At 41.7% G+C, this 16596-nt stretch overlaps 23 non-coding genes across 23 annotated transcripts; all 23 read left to right on the forward strand.

Moving 5' to 3' along the window:
• Positions 1–511: 511 nt before the first annotated feature.
• trnas-cga (transfer RNA serine (anticodon CGA)) lies at positions 512–593 on the forward strand. The gene has a single exon. It is a non-coding gene; the product is annotated as a tRNA-Ser (tRNA).
• Positions 594–811: 218 nt separating this feature from the next.
• trnas-uga (transfer RNA serine (anticodon UGA)) lies at positions 812–893 on the forward strand. The gene has a single exon. It is a non-coding gene; the product is annotated as a tRNA-Ser (tRNA).
• A 520-nt stretch (positions 894–1413) lies between these two features.
• Positions 1414–1495, forward strand: trnas-uga (transfer RNA serine (anticodon UGA)). The gene has a single exon. It is a non-coding gene; the product is annotated as a tRNA-Ser (tRNA).
• Positions 1496–2514: 1019 nt separating this feature from the next.
• On the forward strand, positions 2515–2596 carry trnas-cga (transfer RNA serine (anticodon CGA)). The gene has a single exon. It is a non-coding gene; the product is annotated as a tRNA-Ser (tRNA).
• Positions 2597–2814: 218 nt separating this feature from the next.
• Positions 2815–2896, forward strand: trnas-uga (transfer RNA serine (anticodon UGA)). Its single transcript has one exon. It is a non-coding gene; the product is annotated as a tRNA-Ser (tRNA).
• Positions 2897–3410: 514 nt separating this feature from the next.
• trnas-uga (transfer RNA serine (anticodon UGA)) lies at positions 3411–3492 on the forward strand. The gene has a single exon. It is a non-coding gene; the product is annotated as a tRNA-Ser (tRNA).
• An 886-nt stretch (positions 3493–4378) lies between these two features.
• Positions 4379–4460, forward strand: trnas-cga (transfer RNA serine (anticodon CGA)). Its single transcript has one exon. It is a non-coding gene; the product is annotated as a tRNA-Ser (tRNA).
• Positions 4461–4673: 213 nt separating this feature from the next.
• trnas-uga (transfer RNA serine (anticodon UGA)) lies at positions 4674–4755 on the forward strand. Its single transcript has one exon. It is a non-coding gene; the product is annotated as a tRNA-Ser (tRNA).
• A 520-nt stretch (positions 4756–5275) lies between these two features.
• trnas-uga (transfer RNA serine (anticodon UGA)) lies at positions 5276–5357 on the forward strand. Its single transcript has one exon. It is a non-coding gene; the product is annotated as a tRNA-Ser (tRNA).
• Positions 5358–6937: 1580 nt separating this feature from the next.
• Positions 6938–7019, forward strand: trnas-uga (transfer RNA serine (anticodon UGA)). Its single transcript has one exon. It is a non-coding gene; the product is annotated as a tRNA-Ser (tRNA).
• Positions 7020–8035: 1016 nt separating this feature from the next.
• trnas-cga (transfer RNA serine (anticodon CGA)) lies at positions 8036–8117 on the forward strand. The gene has a single exon. It is a non-coding gene; the product is annotated as a tRNA-Ser (tRNA).
• Positions 8118–8335: 218 nt separating this feature from the next.
• Positions 8336–8417, forward strand: trnas-uga (transfer RNA serine (anticodon UGA)). Its single transcript has one exon. It is a non-coding gene; the product is annotated as a tRNA-Ser (tRNA).
• A 514-nt stretch (positions 8418–8931) lies between these two features.
• On the forward strand, positions 8932–9013 carry trnas-uga (transfer RNA serine (anticodon UGA)). The gene has a single exon. It is a non-coding gene; the product is annotated as a tRNA-Ser (tRNA).
• Positions 9014–10031: 1018 nt separating this feature from the next.
• trnas-uga (transfer RNA serine (anticodon UGA)) lies at positions 10032–10113 on the forward strand. The gene has a single exon. It is a non-coding gene; the product is annotated as a tRNA-Ser (tRNA).
• Positions 10114–11132: 1019 nt separating this feature from the next.
• trnas-cga (transfer RNA serine (anticodon CGA)) lies at positions 11133–11214 on the forward strand. Its single transcript has one exon. It is a non-coding gene; the product is annotated as a tRNA-Ser (tRNA).
• Positions 11215–11754: 540 nt separating this feature from the next.
• Positions 11755–11836, forward strand: trnas-uga (transfer RNA serine (anticodon UGA)). The gene has a single exon. It is a non-coding gene; the product is annotated as a tRNA-Ser (tRNA).
• Positions 11837–12396: 560 nt separating this feature from the next.
• Positions 12397–12478, forward strand: trnas-cga (transfer RNA serine (anticodon CGA)). Its single transcript has one exon. It is a non-coding gene; the product is annotated as a tRNA-Ser (tRNA).
• Positions 12479–13497: 1019 nt separating this feature from the next.
• trnas-cga (transfer RNA serine (anticodon CGA)) lies at positions 13498–13579 on the forward strand. The gene has a single exon. It is a non-coding gene; the product is annotated as a tRNA-Ser (tRNA).
• A 213-nt stretch (positions 13580–13792) lies between these two features.
• On the forward strand, positions 13793–13874 carry trnas-uga (transfer RNA serine (anticodon UGA)). The gene has a single exon. It is a non-coding gene; the product is annotated as a tRNA-Ser (tRNA).
• Positions 13875–14415: 541 nt separating this feature from the next.
• On the forward strand, positions 14416–14497 carry trnas-cga (transfer RNA serine (anticodon CGA)). The gene has a single exon. It is a non-coding gene; the product is annotated as a tRNA-Ser (tRNA).
• Positions 14498–15517: 1020 nt separating this feature from the next.
• trnas-cga (transfer RNA serine (anticodon CGA)) lies at positions 15518–15601 on the forward strand. Its single transcript has one exon. It is a non-coding gene; the product is annotated as a tRNA-Ser (tRNA).
• A 219-nt stretch (positions 15602–15820) lies between these two features.
• trnas-uga (transfer RNA serine (anticodon UGA)) lies at positions 15821–15902 on the forward strand. The gene has a single exon. It is a non-coding gene; the product is annotated as a tRNA-Ser (tRNA).
• A 520-nt stretch (positions 15903–16422) lies between these two features.
• On the forward strand, positions 16423–16504 carry trnas-uga (transfer RNA serine (anticodon UGA)). The gene has a single exon. It is a non-coding gene; the product is annotated as a tRNA-Ser (tRNA).
• The last annotated feature ends 92 nt before the right edge of the window (positions 16505–16596 follow it).

Genomic DNA, 16596 nt, shown 5'->3' on the forward strand with positions numbered 1-16596 from the left:
TTCTTAACTTGCTTGAAGCATATAGCCCACTTCTGCTTTCTCCTCATCAATTTCCTTAGATTCCTGTGATGGCTAAGTGGTTTAAGCATTGTAATTGAAGTCCAATGTATTCTCCCTGTACAGTTTTCAACTCTGCTTACTGGGCGATGATAAAGTCGACCTTTAATAATTGGGTCCATCTCCTTTGAATTTAAATTGTCCTTACTTTATGTGCTCGTCCCACGATTGAAGTGCTTAGAAAATAGCTTTTTTTTAAACTTTGCTTGAAAAAAAAAAATGGATTGAACCCTGCGAGCAGCGCTTTGACCATCCAGTCTTTATTTGTAACATGTCATTGGGGAATTGATATGGATAATTCTTGGACATGTCCTTTGATTCAAGTGCTCAGAATTGATCCTCCATAACAAAGGTTTCAAGTAGGTTCTTCAATAGCGTTAATCTGGTCACATTAGAGGTAAAATGGACAGAACGAGATAGCGGACTGGTTAAGGGCCTGTAGGAAACCGGAGAAGCTGTGATGGCCGAGAGGTTAAGGCGTTGGACTCGAAATCCAATGGGGTCTCCCCGCGCAGGTTCAAACCCTGCTCACAGCGTTTTGACAAACCAGTCTTTATTTGCAACATATCATTGGAGACATGATATGGATAATGTGCTTAATGCATGGACTTGTCCTTTCATTCAAGTGCTCAGAATATTTTTTCCTTGGCAAACAGTTCAAATAGGCTTTTCAGTAGAAAGTCTAGTCTTTACAGAAGTAAAATGTACAGAATCAGATAGCCGACTGGTTAAGTTCTGGCTTTTAATGTAGCAGGCTGTGCTGGCCGAGTGGTTAAGGCGTTGGACTTGAAATCCAATGGGGTCTCCCCGCGCAGGTTCGAACCCTGCTCACAGCGCTTTGACAAACCAGTCTTTATTTGCAACATGTCATTGGAGACTTGATATGGATGATGTGTGCTTAATGCATGGACCTGTCCTTTGATTCAGGTGGTCAGAATAAAATTCCTTGACAAACAGTTCAAACAGGCTCTTCAGTAGAAGGTCTAGTCTTTAAAATGTACAGAATCAGATAGGGGACTGGTATTTAACTAGCTGCGATGGCCACATGGTTAAGGCGTTGGACTCGAAATCCAATGGGGTCTACCCACACATGATCAAACCCTGCTTTGACAAACCAGTAAAGTAAAATGTACAGAATCAGATAGCCGCCTGGTTTTTAATGTAACGCTATCTCGTTTGCAACATGTCATTGGAGACTTGATATGGATAATGTCTGGACTTGTCCTTTGATTCAGGTGGTCAGAATATAATTCCTTGACAAACAGGTTCTTCAGTAGAAGGTCTAGTCTTTACAGAAGTACAGATGTACAGAATCAGATAGCCGACTGGTTAAGGCCTGGTTTCGTAATGTAGCAAGCTGCGATGGCCGAGTGGTTAAGGCGTTGGACTTGAAATCCAATGGGGTCTCCCCGCGCAGATTTGAACCCTGCTCACAGCGCTTTGACAAACCAGTCTTTATTTGCAACATGTCATTGGAGACTTGATATGGATAATGTTTGCTTAATGCATGGACTTGTTCTTTGATTCAGGTGCTCAGAGTATATCTGCATTGGTAAACAGTTAAAATAGTCTCTTCAGTACAGAGACTGTTGTTTGTATTAGATTTATGATGGAAATTCTGAGAGACAGGTCGGTATGTCCTCAGACTTGAAACCCCATGGGGTCTCTCTGCTCTTTTTTAAATCTTATTCTCAGTGAATAGTCCACTTGTACTTTCTCTGTACATAGTTCTTTGACTTGCACATTAAACTTCCAACCTTCACAGCTTTGGAAAGGACCGAGGTTAATTGGCGCAATAAGAGCAAAATGTTGTGCCATCAAGTTTACCATTTTTCACCAATGATGTCTGTTTCCAAATCCCAATCCCTTTACTTGCATTCCAACAGCTGCAATGGCCGAGTTCTTTAGACTTTGGACCTGAATTTCAATGGGGTCTCCCCACCCATGTTCTTAACTTGCTTGAAGCATATAGCCCACTTCTGCTTTCTCCTCATCAATTTCCTTAGATTCCTGTGATGGCTAAGTGGTTTAAGCATTGTAATTGAAGTCCAATGTATTCTCCCTGTACAGTTTTCAACTCTGCTTACTGGGCGATGATAAAGTCGACCTTTAATAATTGGGTCCATCTCCTTTGAATTTAAATTGTCCTTACTTTATGTGCTCGTCCCACGATTGAAGTGCTTAGAAAATAGCTTTTTTTTAAACTTTGCTTGAAAAAAAAAATGGATTGAACCCTGCGAGCAGCGCTTTGACCATCCAGTCTTTATTTGTAACATGTCATTGGGGAATTGATATGGATAATTCTTGGACATGTCCTTTGATTCAAGTGCTCAGAATTGATCCTCCATAACAAAGGTTTCAAGTAGGTTCTTCAATAGCGTTAATCTGGTCACATTAGAGGTAAAATGGACAGAACGAGATAGCGGACTGGTTAAGGGCCTGTAGGAAACCGGAGAAGCTGTGATGGCCGAGAGGTTAAGGCGTTGGACTCGAAATCCAATGGGGTCTCCCCGCGCAGGTTCAAACCCTGCTCACAGCGTTTTGACAAACCAGTCTTTATTTGCAACATATCATTGGAGACATGATATGGATAATGTGCTTAATGCATGGACTTGTCCTTTCATTCAAGTGCTCAGAATATTTTTTCCTTGGCAAACAGTTCAAATAGGCTTTTCAGTAGAAAGTCTAGTCTTTACAGAAGTAAAATGTACAGAATCAGATAGCCGACTGGTTAAGTTCTGGCTTTTAATCTAGCAGGCTGTGCTGGCCGAGTGGTTAAGGCGTTGGACTTGAAATCCAATGGGGTCTCCCCGCGCAGGTTCGAACCCTGCTCACAGCGCTTTGACAAACCAGTCTTTATTTGCAACATGTCATTGGAGACTTGATATGGATGATGTGTGCTTAATGCATGGACCTGTCCTTTGATTCAGGTGGTCAGAATAAAATTCCTTGACAAACAGTTCAAACAGGCTCTTCAGTAGAAGGTCTAGTCTTTAAAATGTACAGAATCAGATAGGGGACTGGTATTTAACTAGCTGCGATGGCCACATGGTTAAGGCGTTGGACTCGAAATCCAATGGGGTCTACCCACACATGATCAAACCCTGCTTTGACAAACCAGTAAAGTAAAATGTACAGAATCAGATAGCCGCCTGGTTTTTAATGTAACGCTATCTCGTTTGCAACATGTCATTGGAGACTTGATAATGTCTGGACTTGTCCTTTGATTCAGGTGGTCAGAATATAATTCCTTGACAAACAGGTTCTTCAGTAGAAGGTCTAGTCTTTACAGAAGTACAGATGTACAGAATCAGATAGCCGACTGGTTAAGGCCTGGTTTCGTAATGTAGCAAGCTGCGATGGCCGAGTGGTTAAGGCGTTGGACTTGAAATCCAATGGGGTCTCCCCGCGCAGATTTGAACCCTGCTCACAGCGCTTTGACAAACCAGTCTTTATTTGCAACATGTCATTGGAGACTTGATATGGATAATGTTTGCTTAATGCATGGACTTGTTCTTTGATTCAGGTGCTCAGAGTATATCTGCATTGGTAAACAGTTAAAATAGTCTCTTCAGTACAGAGACTGTTGTTTGTATTAGATTTATGATGGAAATTCTGAGAGACAGGTCGGTATGTCCTCAGACTTGAAACCCCATGGGGTCTCTCTGCTCTTTTTTAAATCTTATTCTCAGTGAATAGTCCACTTGTACTTTCTCTGTACATAGTTCTTTGACTTGCACATTAAACTTCCAACCTTCACAGCTTTGGAAAGGACCGAGGTTAATTGGCGCAATAAGAGCAAAATGTTGTGCCATCAAGTTTACCATTTTTCACCAATGATGTCTGTTTCCAAATCCCAATCCCTTTACTTGCATTCCAACAGCTGCAATGGCCGAGTTCTTTAGACTTTGGACCTGAATTTCAATGGGGTCTCCCCACCCATGTTCTTAACTTGCTTGAAGCATATAGCCCACTTCTGCTTTCTCCTCATAAATTTCCTTAGATTCCTGTGATGGCTAAGTGGTTTAAGCATTGTAATTGAAGTCCAATGTATTCTCCCTGTACAGTTTTCAACTCTGCTTACTGGGCGATGATAAAGTCGACCTTTAATAATTGGGTCCATCTCCTTTGAATTTAAATTGTCCTTACTTTATGTGCTCGTCCTCGTACTTTATGTGCTCGTCCATCAAAGTACTTTATGTGCTCTTCCATGACAAAGGTTTCAAGTAGGTTCTTCAATAGCGTTAATCTGGTCACATTAGAGGTAAAATGGACAGAACGAGATAGCGGACTGGTTAAGGGCCTGTAGGAAACAGGAGAAGCTGTGATGGCCGAGAGGTTAAGGCGTTGGACTCGAAATCCAATGGGGTCTCCCCGCGCAGGTTCGAACCCTGCTCACAGCGCTTTGACAAACCAGTCTTTATTTGCAACATATCATTGGAGACATGATATGGATAATGTGCTTAATGACTTGTCCTTTCATTCAAGTGCTCAGAATATTTTTTCCTTGACAAACAGTTCAAATAGGCTTTTCAGTAGAAAGTCTAGTCTTTACAGAAGTAAAATGTACAGAATCAGATAGCCGACTGGTTAAGTTCTGGCTTTTAATGTAGCAGGCTGTGCTGGCCGAGTGGTTAAGGCGTTGGACTTGAAATCCATTGGGGTCTCCCCGCGCAGGTTCGAACCCTGCTCACAGCGCTTTGACAAACCAGTCTTTATTTGCAACATGTCATTGGAGACTTGATATGGATGATGTGTGCTTAATGCATGGACCTGTCCTTTGATTCAGGTGGTCAGAATAAAATTCCTTGACAAACAGTTCAAACAGGCTCTTCAGTAGAAGGTCTAGTCTTTAAAATGTACAGAATCAGATAGGGGACTGGTATTTAACTAGCTGCGATGGCCACATGGTTAAGGCGTTGGACTCGAAATCCAATGGGGTCTACCCACACATGATCAAACCCTGCTTTGACAAACCAGTAAAGTAAAATGTACAGAATCAGATAGCCGCCTGGTTTTTAATGTAACGCTATCTCGTTTGCAACATGTCATTGGAGACTTGATATGGATAATGTCTGGACTTGTCCTTTGATTCAGGTGGTCAGAATATAATTCCTTGACAAACAGGTTCTTCAGTAGAAGGTCTAGTCTTTACAGAAGTACAGATGTACAGAATCAGATAGCCGACTGGTTAAGGCCTGGTTTCGTAATGTAGCAAGCTGCGATGGCCGAGTGGTTAAGGCGTTGGACTTGAAATCCAATGGGGTCTCCCCGCGCAGATTTGAACCCTGCTCACAGCGCTTTGACAAACCAGTCTTTATTTGCAACATGTCATTGGAGACTTGATATGGATAATGTTTGCTTAATGCATGGACTTGTTCTTTGATTCAGGTGCTCAGAGTATATCTGCATTGGTAAACAGTTAAAATAGTCTCTTCAGTACAGAGACTGTTGTTTGTATTAGATTTATGATGGAAATTCTGAGAGACAGGTCGGTATGTCCTCAGACTTGAAACCCCATGGGGTCTCTCTGCTCTTTTTTAAATCTTATTCTCAGTGAATAGTCCACTTGTACTTTCTCTGTACATAGTTCTTTGACTTGCACATTAAACTTCCAACCTTCACAGCTTTGGAAAGGACCGAGGTTAATTGGCGCAATAAGAGCAAAATGTTGTGCCATCAAGTTTACCATTTTTCACCAATGATGTCTGTTTCCAAATCCCAATCCCTTTACTTGCATTCCAACAGCTGCAATGGCCGAGTTCTTTAGACTTTGGACCTGAATTTCAATGGGGTCTCCCCACCCATGTTCTTAACTTGCTTGAAGCATATAGCCCACTTCTGCTTTCTCCTCATAAATTTCCTTAGATTCCTGTGATGGCTAAGTGGTTTAAGCATTGTAATTGAAGTCCAATGTATTCTCCCTGTACAGTTTTCAACTCTGCTTACTGGGCGATGATAAAGTCGACCTTTAATAATTGGGTCCATCTCCTTTGAATTTAAATTGTCCTTACTTTATGTGCTCGTCCTCGTACTTTATGTGCTCTTCCATGACAAAGGTTTCAAGTAGGTTCTTCAATAGCGTTAATCTGGTCACATTAGAGGTAAAATGGACAGAACGAGATAGTGTCAATGATTAGTTATTGGAGAAACAAGACCAAGATGAGACTCTGGACAAGGCGGATACGGTATATTCGAGGCCTTTTAATCAAGCATAGTAATATCTGGCAAACGTGCAGCACGGCTCTTATCGTCCAACCCTTAGGGAGTTTTCGGAAAAAGAGAGCGTGCCACATATTTGGGCAGTACATTTATACATTGAAATGACGTAGGTAGATTCTAGTAGTCCTGGCTCCTGGTTGGTTGTTCGTAGGTGATAGACAGTCCTCTCCAGCCTGTTGTCAGTATCCCATTGGTTCTTGACAGAGTTCTTTGTCTTTGTAGCCCATCCCAAAGGGTTTTGAGCAGTGTATATTCATGGGTTATCAGTGTGTTTATCTTAAACCCCCCCCCCCCCCCTGGTGGGGATGCCGTGCAGTTAGTATATTGAGAAACAGAGAGATAGAGAGAGTATAACACAGAGTACAAGCCAAAATTGTATGGTTAAGCCCAGGCAGACAACAGTCAGTGAATGCGTCATTACATGTTTTAATATGTTATTACAACAATAGCCGCCTGGTTTTTAATGTAACGCTATCTCGTTTGCAACATGTCATTGGAGACTTGATATGGATAATGTCTGGACTTGTCCTTTGATTCAGGTGGTCAGAATATAATTCCTTGACAAACAGGTTCTTCAGTAGAAGGTCTAGTCTTTATAGAAGTAAAATGTACAGAATCAGATAGCCGACTGGTTAAGGCCTGGTTTTTAATGTAGCAAGCTGCGATGGCCGAGTGGTTAAGGCGTTGGACTTGAAATCCAATGGGGTCTCCCCGCGCAGATTTGAACCCTGCTCACAGCGCTTTGACAAACCAGTCTTTATTTGCAACATGTCATTGGAGACTTGATATGGATAATGTTTGCTTAATGCATGGACTTGTTCTTTGATTCAGGTGCTCAGAGTATATCTGCATTGGTAAACAGTTAAAATAGTCTCTTCAGTACAGAATTAGATTGTATTAGATTTATGATGGAAATTCTGAGAGACAGGTCGGTATGTCCTCAGACTTGAAACCCCATGGGGTCTCTCTGCTCTTTTTTAAATCTTATTCTCAGTGAATAGTCCACTTGTACTTTCTCTGCACATAGTTTTTTGACTTGCACATTAAACTTCCAACCTTCACAGCTTTGGAAAGGACCGAGGTTAATTGGCGCAATAAGAGCAAAATGTTGTGCCATCAAGTTTACCATTTTTCACCAATGATGTCTGTTTCCAAATCCCAATCCCTTTACTTGCATTCCAACAGCTGCAATGGCCGAGTTCTTTAGACTTTGGACCTGAATTTCAATGGGGTCTCCCCACCCATGTTCTTAACTTGCTTGAAGCATATAGCCCACTTCTGCTTTCTCCTCATCAATTTCCTTAGATTCCTGTGATGGCTAAGTGGTTTAAGCATTGTAATTGAAGTCCAATGTATTCTCCCTGTACAGTTTTCAACTCTGCTTACTGGGCGATGATAAAGTCGACCTTTAATAATTGGGTCCATCTCCTTTGAATTTAAATTGTCCTTACTTTATGTGCTCGTCCCACGATTGAAGTGCTTAGAAAATAGCTTTTTTTTAAACTTTGCTTGAAAAAAAAAATGGATTGAACCCTGCGAGCAGCGCTTTGACCATCCAGTCTTTATTTGTAACATGTCATTGGGGAATTGATATGGATAATGCTTGGACATGTCCTTTGATTCAAGTGCTCAGAATTGATCCTCCATAACAAAGGTTTCAAGTAGGTTCTTCAATAGCGTTAATCTGGTCACATTAGAGGTAAAATGGACAGAACGAGATAGCGGACTGGTTAAGGGCCTGTAGGAAACAGGAGAAGCTGTGATGGCCGAGAGGTTAAGGTGTTGGACTCGAAATCCAATGGGGTCTCCCCGCGCAGGTTCAAACCCTGCTCACAGCGTTTTGACAAACCAGTCTTTATTTGCAACATATCATTGGAGACATGATATGGATAATGTGCTTAATGCATGGACTTGTCCTTTCATTCAAGTGCTCAGAATATTTTTTCCTTGGCAAACAGTTCAAATAGGCTTTTCAGTAGAAAGTCTAGTCTTTACAGAAGTAAAATGTACAGAATCAGATAGCCGACTGGTTAAGTTATGGCTTTTAGTGTAGCAGGCTGTGCTGGCCGAGTGGTTAAGGCGTTGGACTTGAAATCCAATGGGGTCTCCCCGCGCAGGTTCGAACCCTGCTCACAGCGCTTTGACAAACCAGTCTTTATATGCAACATGTCATTGGAGACTTGATATGGATGATGTGTGCTTAATGCATGGACCTGTCCTTTGATTCAGGTGGTCAGAATAAAATTCCTTGACAAACAGTTCAAACAGGCTCTTCAGTAGAAGGTCTAGTCTTTAAAATGTACAGAATCAGATAGGGGACTGGTATTTAACTAGCTGCGATGGCCACATGGTTAAGGCGTTGGACTCGAAATCCAATGGGGTCTACCCACACATGATCAAACCCTGCTTTGACAAACCAGTAAAGTAAAATGTACAGAATCAGATAGCCGCCTGGTTTTTAATGTAACGCTATCTCGTTTGCAACATGTCATTGGAGACTTGATAATGTCTGGACTTGTCCTTTGATTCAGGTGGTCAGAATATAATTCCTTGACAAACAGGTTCTTCAGTAGAAGGTCTAGTCTTTACAGAAGTACAGATGTACAGAATCAGATAGCCGACTGGTTAAGGCCTGGTTTCGTAATGTAGCAAGCTGCGATGGCCGAGTGGTTAAGGCGTTGGACTTGAAATCCAATGGGGTCTCCCCGCGCAGATTTGAACCCTGCTCACAGCGCTTTGACAAACCAGTCTTTATTTGCAACATGTCATTGGAGACTTGATATGGATAATGTTTGCTTAATGCATGGACTTGTTCTTTGATTCAGGTGCTCAGAGTATATCTGCATTGGTAAACAGTTAAAATAGTCTCTTCAGTACAGAGACTGTTGTTTGTATTAGATTTATGATGGAAATTCTGAGAGACAGGTCGGTATGTCCTCAGACTTGAAACCCCATGGGGTCTCTCTGCTCTTTTTTAAATCTTATTCTCAGTGAATAGTCCACTTGTACTTTCTCTGTACATAGTTCTTTGACTTGCACATTAAACTTCCAACCTTCACAGCTTTGGAAAGGACCGAGGTTAATTGGCGCAATAAGAGCAAAATGTTGTGCCATCAAGTTTACCATTTTTCACCAATGATGTCTGTTTCCAAATCCCAATCCCTTTACTTGCATTCCAACAGCTGCAATGGCCGAGTTCTTTAGACTTTGGACCTGAATTTCAATGGGGTCTCCCCACCCATGTTCTTAACTTGCTTGAAGCATATAGCCCACTTCTGCTTTCTCCTCATCAATTTCCTTAGATTCCTGTGATGGCTAAGTGGTTTAAGCATTGTAATTGAAGTCCAATGTATTCTCCCTGTACAGTTTTCAACTCTGCTTACTGGGCGATGATAAAGTCGACCTTTAATAATTGGGTCCATCTCCTTTGAATTTAAATTGTCCTTACTTTATGTGCTCGTCCCACGATTGAAGTGCTTAAAAAATAGCTATTTTTTAAACTTTGCTTGAAAAAAAAAAATGGATTGAACCCTGCGAGCAGCGCTTTGACCATCCAGTCTTTATTTGTAACATGTCATTGGGGACTTGATATGGATAATGCTTGGACATGTCCTTTGATTCAAGTGCTCAGAATATTTTTTCCTTGACAAACAGTTCAAATAGGCTTTTCAGTAGAAAGTCTAGTCTTTACAGAAGTAAAATGTACAGAATCAGATAGCCGACTGGTTAAGTTCTGGCTTTTAATGTAGCAGGCTGTGATGGCTGAGTGGTTAAGGCGTTGGACTTGAAATCCAATGGGGTCTCCCCGCGCAGGTTTGAACCCTGCTCACAGCGCTTTGACAACCCAGTCTTTATTTGCAACATGTCATTGGAGACTTGATATGGATGATGTGTGCTTAATGCATGGACTTGTTCTTTGATTCAGGTGCTCAGAGTATATCTGCATTGGTAAACAGTTAAAATAGTCTCTTCAGTACAGAGACTGTTGTTTGTATTAGATTTATGATGGAAATTCTGAGAGACAGGTCGGTATGTCCTCAGACTTGAAACCCCATGGGGTCTCTCTGCTCTTTTTTAAATCTTATTCTCAGTGAATAGTCCACTTGTACTTTCTCTGCACATAGTTTTTTGACTTGCAAATTAAACTTCCAACCTTCACAGCTTTGGAAAGGACCGAGGTTAATTGGCGCAATAAGAGCAAAATGTTGTGCCATCAAGTTTACCATTTTTCACCTATGATGTCTGTTTCCAAATCCCAATCCCTTTACTTGCATTCCAACAGCTGCAATGGCCGAGTTCTTTAGACTTTGGACCTGAATTTCAATGGGGTCTCCCCACCCATGTTCTTAACTTGCTTGAAGCATATAGCCCACTTCTGCTTTCTCCTCATCAATTTCCTTAGATTCCTGTGATGGCTAAGTGGTTTAAGCATTGTAATTGAAGTCCAATGTATTCTCCCTGTACAGTTTTCAACTCTGCTTACTGGGCGATGATAAAGTCAACCTTTAATAATTGGGTCCATCTCCTTTGAATTTAAATTGTCCTTACTTTATGTGCTCGTCCCACGATTGAAGTGCTTAGAAAATAGCTTTTTTTTAAACTTTGCTTGAAAAAAAAAATGGATTGAACCCTGCGAGCAGCGCTTTGACCATCCAGTCTTTATTTGTAACATGTCATTGGGGACTTGATATGGATAATGCTTGGACATGTCCTTTGATTCAAGTGCTCAGAATTGATCTTCCATGACAAAGGTTTCAAGTAGGTTCTTCAATAGCGTTAATCTGGTCACATTAGAGGTAAAATGGACAGAACGAGATAGCGGACTGGTTAAGGGCCTGTAGGAAACAGGAGAAGCTGTGATGGCCGAGAGGTAAAGGCGTTGGACTCGAAATCCAATGGGGTCTCCCCGCGCAGGTTCGAACCCTGCTCACAGCGCTTTGACAAACCAGTCTTTATTTGCAACATGTCATTGGAGACTTGATATGGATGATGTGTGCTTAATGCATGGATCTGTCCTTTGATTCAGGTGGTCAGAATAAAATTCCTTGACAAACAGTTCAAACAGGCTCTTCAGTAGAAGGTCTAGTCTTTACAGAAGTAAAATGTACAGAATCAGATAGGGGACTGGTATTTAACTAGCTGCGATGGCCACATGGTTAAGGCGTTGGACTCGAAATCCAATGGGGTCTACCCACACATGATCGAACACACATGATCGAACCCTGCTTTGACAAACCAGTAAAGTAAAATGTACAGAATCAGATAGCCGCCTGGTTTTTAATGTAACGCTATCTCGTTTGCAACATGTCATTGGAGACTTGATATGGATAATGTCTGGACTTGTCCTTTGATTCAGGTGGTCAGAATATAATTCCTTGACAAACAGGTTCTTCAGTAGAAGGTCTAGTCTTTATAGAAGTAAAATGTACAGAATCAGATAGCCGACTGGTTAAGGCCTGGTTTTTAATGTAGCAAGCTGCGATGGCCGAGTGGTTAAGGCGTTGGACTTGAAATTCAATGGGGTCTCCCCGCGCAGGTTCGAACCCTGTTCACAGCACTTTGACAAACCAGTCTTTATTTGCAACATGTCATTGGAGACTTGATATGGATGATGTGTGCTTAATGCATGGACCTGTCCTTTGATTCAGGTGGTCAGAATAAAATTCCTTGACAAACAGTTCAAACAGGCTCTTCAGTAGAAGGTGTAGTCTTTACAGAAGTAAAATGTACAGAATCAGATAGGGGACTGGTATTTAACTAGCTGCGATGGCCACGTGGTTAAGGCGTTGGACTCGAAATCCAATGGGGTCTACCCATTGGGGTCTACATGATCGAACACACATGATCGAACCCTGCTTTGACAAACCAGTAAAGTAAAATGTACAGAATCAGATAGCCGACTGGTTAAGGCCTGGTTTTTAATGTAACGCTATCTCGTTTGCAAAATGTCATTGGAGACTTGATATGGATAATGTCTGGACTTGTCCTTTGATTCAGGTGGTCAGAATATAATTCCTTGACAAACAGGTTCTTCAGTAGAAGGTCTAGTCTTTATAGAAGTGAAATGTAGAGAATCAGATAGCCGACTGGTTAAGGCCTGGTTTCTTAATGTAGCAAGCTGCGATGGCCGAGTGGTTAAGGCGTTGGACTCGAAATCCAATGGGGTCTCCCCGCGCAGATTTGAACCCTGCTCACAGCGCTTTGACAAACCAGTCTTTATTTGCAACATGTCATTGGAGACTTGATATGGATAATGTTTGCTTGATGCATGGACTTGTTCTTTGATTCAGGTGCTCAGAGTATATCTGCATTGGTAAACAGTTAAAATAGTCTCTTCAGTACAGAGACTGTTGTTTGTATTAGATTTATGATGGAAATTCTGAGAGACAGGTCGGTATGTCCTCAGACTTGAAACCCCATGGGGTCTCTCTGCTCTTTTTTAAATCTTATTCTCAGTGAATAGTCCACTTGTACTTTCTCTGCACATAGTTTTTTGACTTGCACATTAAACTTCCAACCTTCACAGCTTTGGAAAGGACCGAGGTTAATTGGCGCAATAAGAGCAAAATGTTGTGCCATCAAGTTTACCATTTTTCACCAATGATGTCTGTTTCCAAATCCCAATCCCTTTACTTGCATTCCAACAGCTGCAATGGCCGAGTTCTTTAGACTTTGGACCTGAATTTCAATGGGGTCTCCCCACCCATGTTCTTAACTTGCTTGAAGCATATAGCCCACTTCTGCTTTCTCCTCATCAATTTCCTTAGATTCCTGTGATGGCTAAGTGGTTTAAGCATTGTAATTGAAGTCCAATGTATTCTCCCTGTACAGTTTTCAACTCTGCTTACTGGGCGATGATAAAGTCGACCTTTAATAATTGGGTCCATCTCCTTTGAATTTAAATTGTCCTTACTTTATGTGCTCGTCCCACGATTGAAGTGCTTAGAAAATAGCTTTTTTTTAAACTTTGCTTGAAAAAAAAAATGGATTGAACCCTGCGAGCAGCGCTTTGACCATCCAGTCTTTATTTGTAACATGTCATTGGGGACTTGATATGGATAATGCTTGGACATGTCCTTTGATTCAAGTGCTCAGAATTGATCTTCCATGACAAAGGTTTCAAGTAGGTTCTTCAATAGCGTTAATCTGGTCACATTAGAGGTAAAATGGACAGAACGAGATAGCGGACTGGTTAAGGGCCTGTAGGAAACAGGAGAAGCTGTGATGGCCGAGAGGTTAAGGCGTTGGACTCGAAATCCAATGGGGTCTCCCTGCGCAGGTTCGAACCCTGCTCACAGCGCTTTGACAAACCAGTCTTTATTTGCAACATATCATTGGAGACATGATATGGATAATGTGCTTAATGACTTGTCCTTTCATTCAAGTGCTCAGAATATTTTTTCCTTGACAAACAGTTCAAATAGGCTTTTCAGTAGAAAGTCTAGTCTTTACAGAAGTAAAATGTACAGAATCAGATAGCCGACTGGTTAAGTTCTGGTTTTTAATGAAGCAGGCTGTGATGGCCGAGTGGTTAAGGCGTTGGACTTGAAATCCAATGGGGTCACCCCGCGCAGGTTCGAACCCTGCTCACAGCGCTTTGACAAACCAGTCTTTATTTGCAACATGTCATTGGAGACTTGATATGGATGATGTGTGCTTAATGCATGGACCTGTCCTTTGATTCAGGTGGTCAGAATAAAATTCCTTGACAAACAGTTCAAACAGGCTCTTCAGTAGAAGGTCTAGTCTTTACAGAAGTAAAATGTACAGAATCAGATAGGGGACTGGTATTTAACTAGCTGCGATGGCCACATGGTTAAGGCGTTGGACTCGAAATCCAATGGGGTCTACCCACACATGATCGAACACACATGATCGAACCCTGCTTTGACAAACCAGTAAAGTAAAATGTACAGAATCAGATAGCCGCCTGGTTTTTAATGTAACGCTATCTCGTTTGCAACATGTCATTGGAGACTTGATATGGATAATGTCTGGACTTGTCCTTTGATTCAGGTGGTCAGAATATAATTCCTTGACAAACAGGTTCTTCAGTAGAAGGTCTAGTCTTTATAGAAGTGAAATGTACAGAATCAGATAGCCGACTGGTTAAGGCCTGGTTTCTTAATGTAGCAAGCTGCGATGGCCGAGTGGTGAAGGCGTTGGACTCGAAATCCAATGGGGTCTCCCCGCGCAGATTTGAACCCTGCTCACAGCGCTTTGACAAACCAGTCTTTATTTGCAACATGTCATTGGAGACTTGATATGGATAATGTTTGCTTAATGCATGGACTTGTTCTTTGATTCAGGTGCTCAGAGTATATCTGCATTGGTAAACAGTTAAAATAGTCTCTTCAGTACAGAGACTGTTGTTTGTATTAGATTTATGATGGAAATTCTGAGAGACAGGTCGGTATGTCCTCAGACTTGAAACCCCATGGGGTCTCTCTGCTCTTTTTTAAATCTTATTCTCAGTGAATAGTCCACTTGTACTTTCTCTGCACATAGTTTTTTGACTTGCACATTAAACTTCCAACCTTCACAGCTTTGGAAAGGACCGAGGTTAATTGGCGCAATAAGAGCAAAATGTTGTGCCATCAAGTTTACCATTTTTCACCAATGATGTCTGTTTCCAAATCCCAATCCCTTTACTTGCATTCCAACAGCTGCAATGGCTGAGTTCTTTAGACTTTGGACCTGAATTTCAATGGGGTCTCCCCACCCATGTTCTTAACTTGCTTGAAGCATATAGCCCACTTCTGCTTTCTCCTCATCAATTTCCTTAGATTCCTGTGATGGCTAAGTGGTTTAAGCATTGTAATTGAAGTCCAATGTATTCTCCCTGTACAGTTTTCAACTCTGCTTACTGGGCGATGATAAAGTCGACCTTTAATAATTGGGTCCATCTCCTTTGAATTTAAATTGTCCTTACTTTATGTGCTCGTCCCACGATTGAAGTGCTTAGAAAATAGCTTTTTTTTAAACTTTGCTTGAAAAAAAAAAATGGATTGAACCCTGCGAGCAGCGCTTTGACCATCCAGTCTTTATTTGTAACATGTCATTGGGGACTTGATATGGATAATGCTTGGACATGTCCTTTGATTCAAGTGCTCAGAATTGATCTTCCATGACAAAGGTTTCAAGTAGGTTCTTCAATAGCGTTAATCTGGTCACATTAGAGGTAAAATGGACAGAACGAGATAGCGGACTGGTTAAGGGCCTGTAGGAAACAGGAGAAGCTGTGATGGCCGAGAGGTTAAGGCGTTGGACTCGAAAGCCAATGGGGTCTCCCCGCGCAGGTTCGAACCCTGCTCACAGGGCTTTGACAAACCAGTCTTTATTTGCAACATATCATTGGAGACATGATAATGTCTCTAATGTGCTTAATGCATGGACTTGTCCTTTCATTCAAGTGCTCAGAATATTTTTTCCTTGGCAAACAGTTCAAATAGGCTTTTCAGTAGAAAGTCTAGTCTTTACAGAAGTAAAATGTACAGAATCAGATAGCCGACTGGTTAAGTTCTGGCTTTTAATGTAGCAGGCTGTGCTGGCCGAGTGGTTAAGGCGTTGGACTTGAAATCCAATGGGGTCTCCCCGCGCAGGTTCGAACCCTGCTCACAGCGCTTTGACAAACCAGTCTTTATTTGCAACATGTCATTGGAGACTTGATATGGATGATGTGTGCTTAATGCATGGACCTGTCCTTTGATTCAGGTGGTCAGAATAAAATTCATTGACAAACAGTTCAAACAGGCTCTTCAGTAGAAGGTCTAGTCTTTAAAATGTACAGAATCAGATAGGGGACTGGTATTTAACTAGCTGCGATGGCCACATGGTTAAGGCGTTGGACTCGAAATCCAATGGGGTCTACCCACACATGATCAAACCCTGCTTTGACAAACCAGTAAAGTAAAATGTACAGAATCAGATAGCCGCCTGGTTTTTAATGTAACGCTATCTCGTTTGCAACATGTCATTGGAGACTTGATATGGATAATGTCTGGACTTGTCCTTTGATTCAGGTGGTCAGAATATAATTCCTTGACAAACAGGTTCTTCAGTAGAAGGTCTAGTCTTTACAGAAGTACAGATGTACAGAATCAGATAGCCGACTGGTTAAGGCCTGGTTTCGTAATGTAGCAAGCTGCGATGGCCGAGTGGTTAAGGCGTTGGACTTGAAATCCAATGGGGTCTCCCCGCGCAGATTTGAACCCTGCTCACAGCGCTTTGACAAACCAGTCTTTATTTGCAACATGTCATTGGAGACTTGATATGGATAATGTTTGCTTAATGCATGGACTTGTTCTTTGATTCAGG

Source organism: Oncorhynchus clarkii, chromosome 12 (genome assembly GCF_045791955.1).
Source record: "Oncorhynchus clarkii lewisi isolate Uvic-CL-2024 chromosome 12, UVic_Ocla_1.0, whole genome shotgun sequence".
In the NCBI taxonomy this organism is placed as follows: domain Eukaryota; kingdom Metazoa; phylum Chordata; class Actinopteri; order Salmoniformes; family Salmonidae; genus Oncorhynchus; species Oncorhynchus clarkii.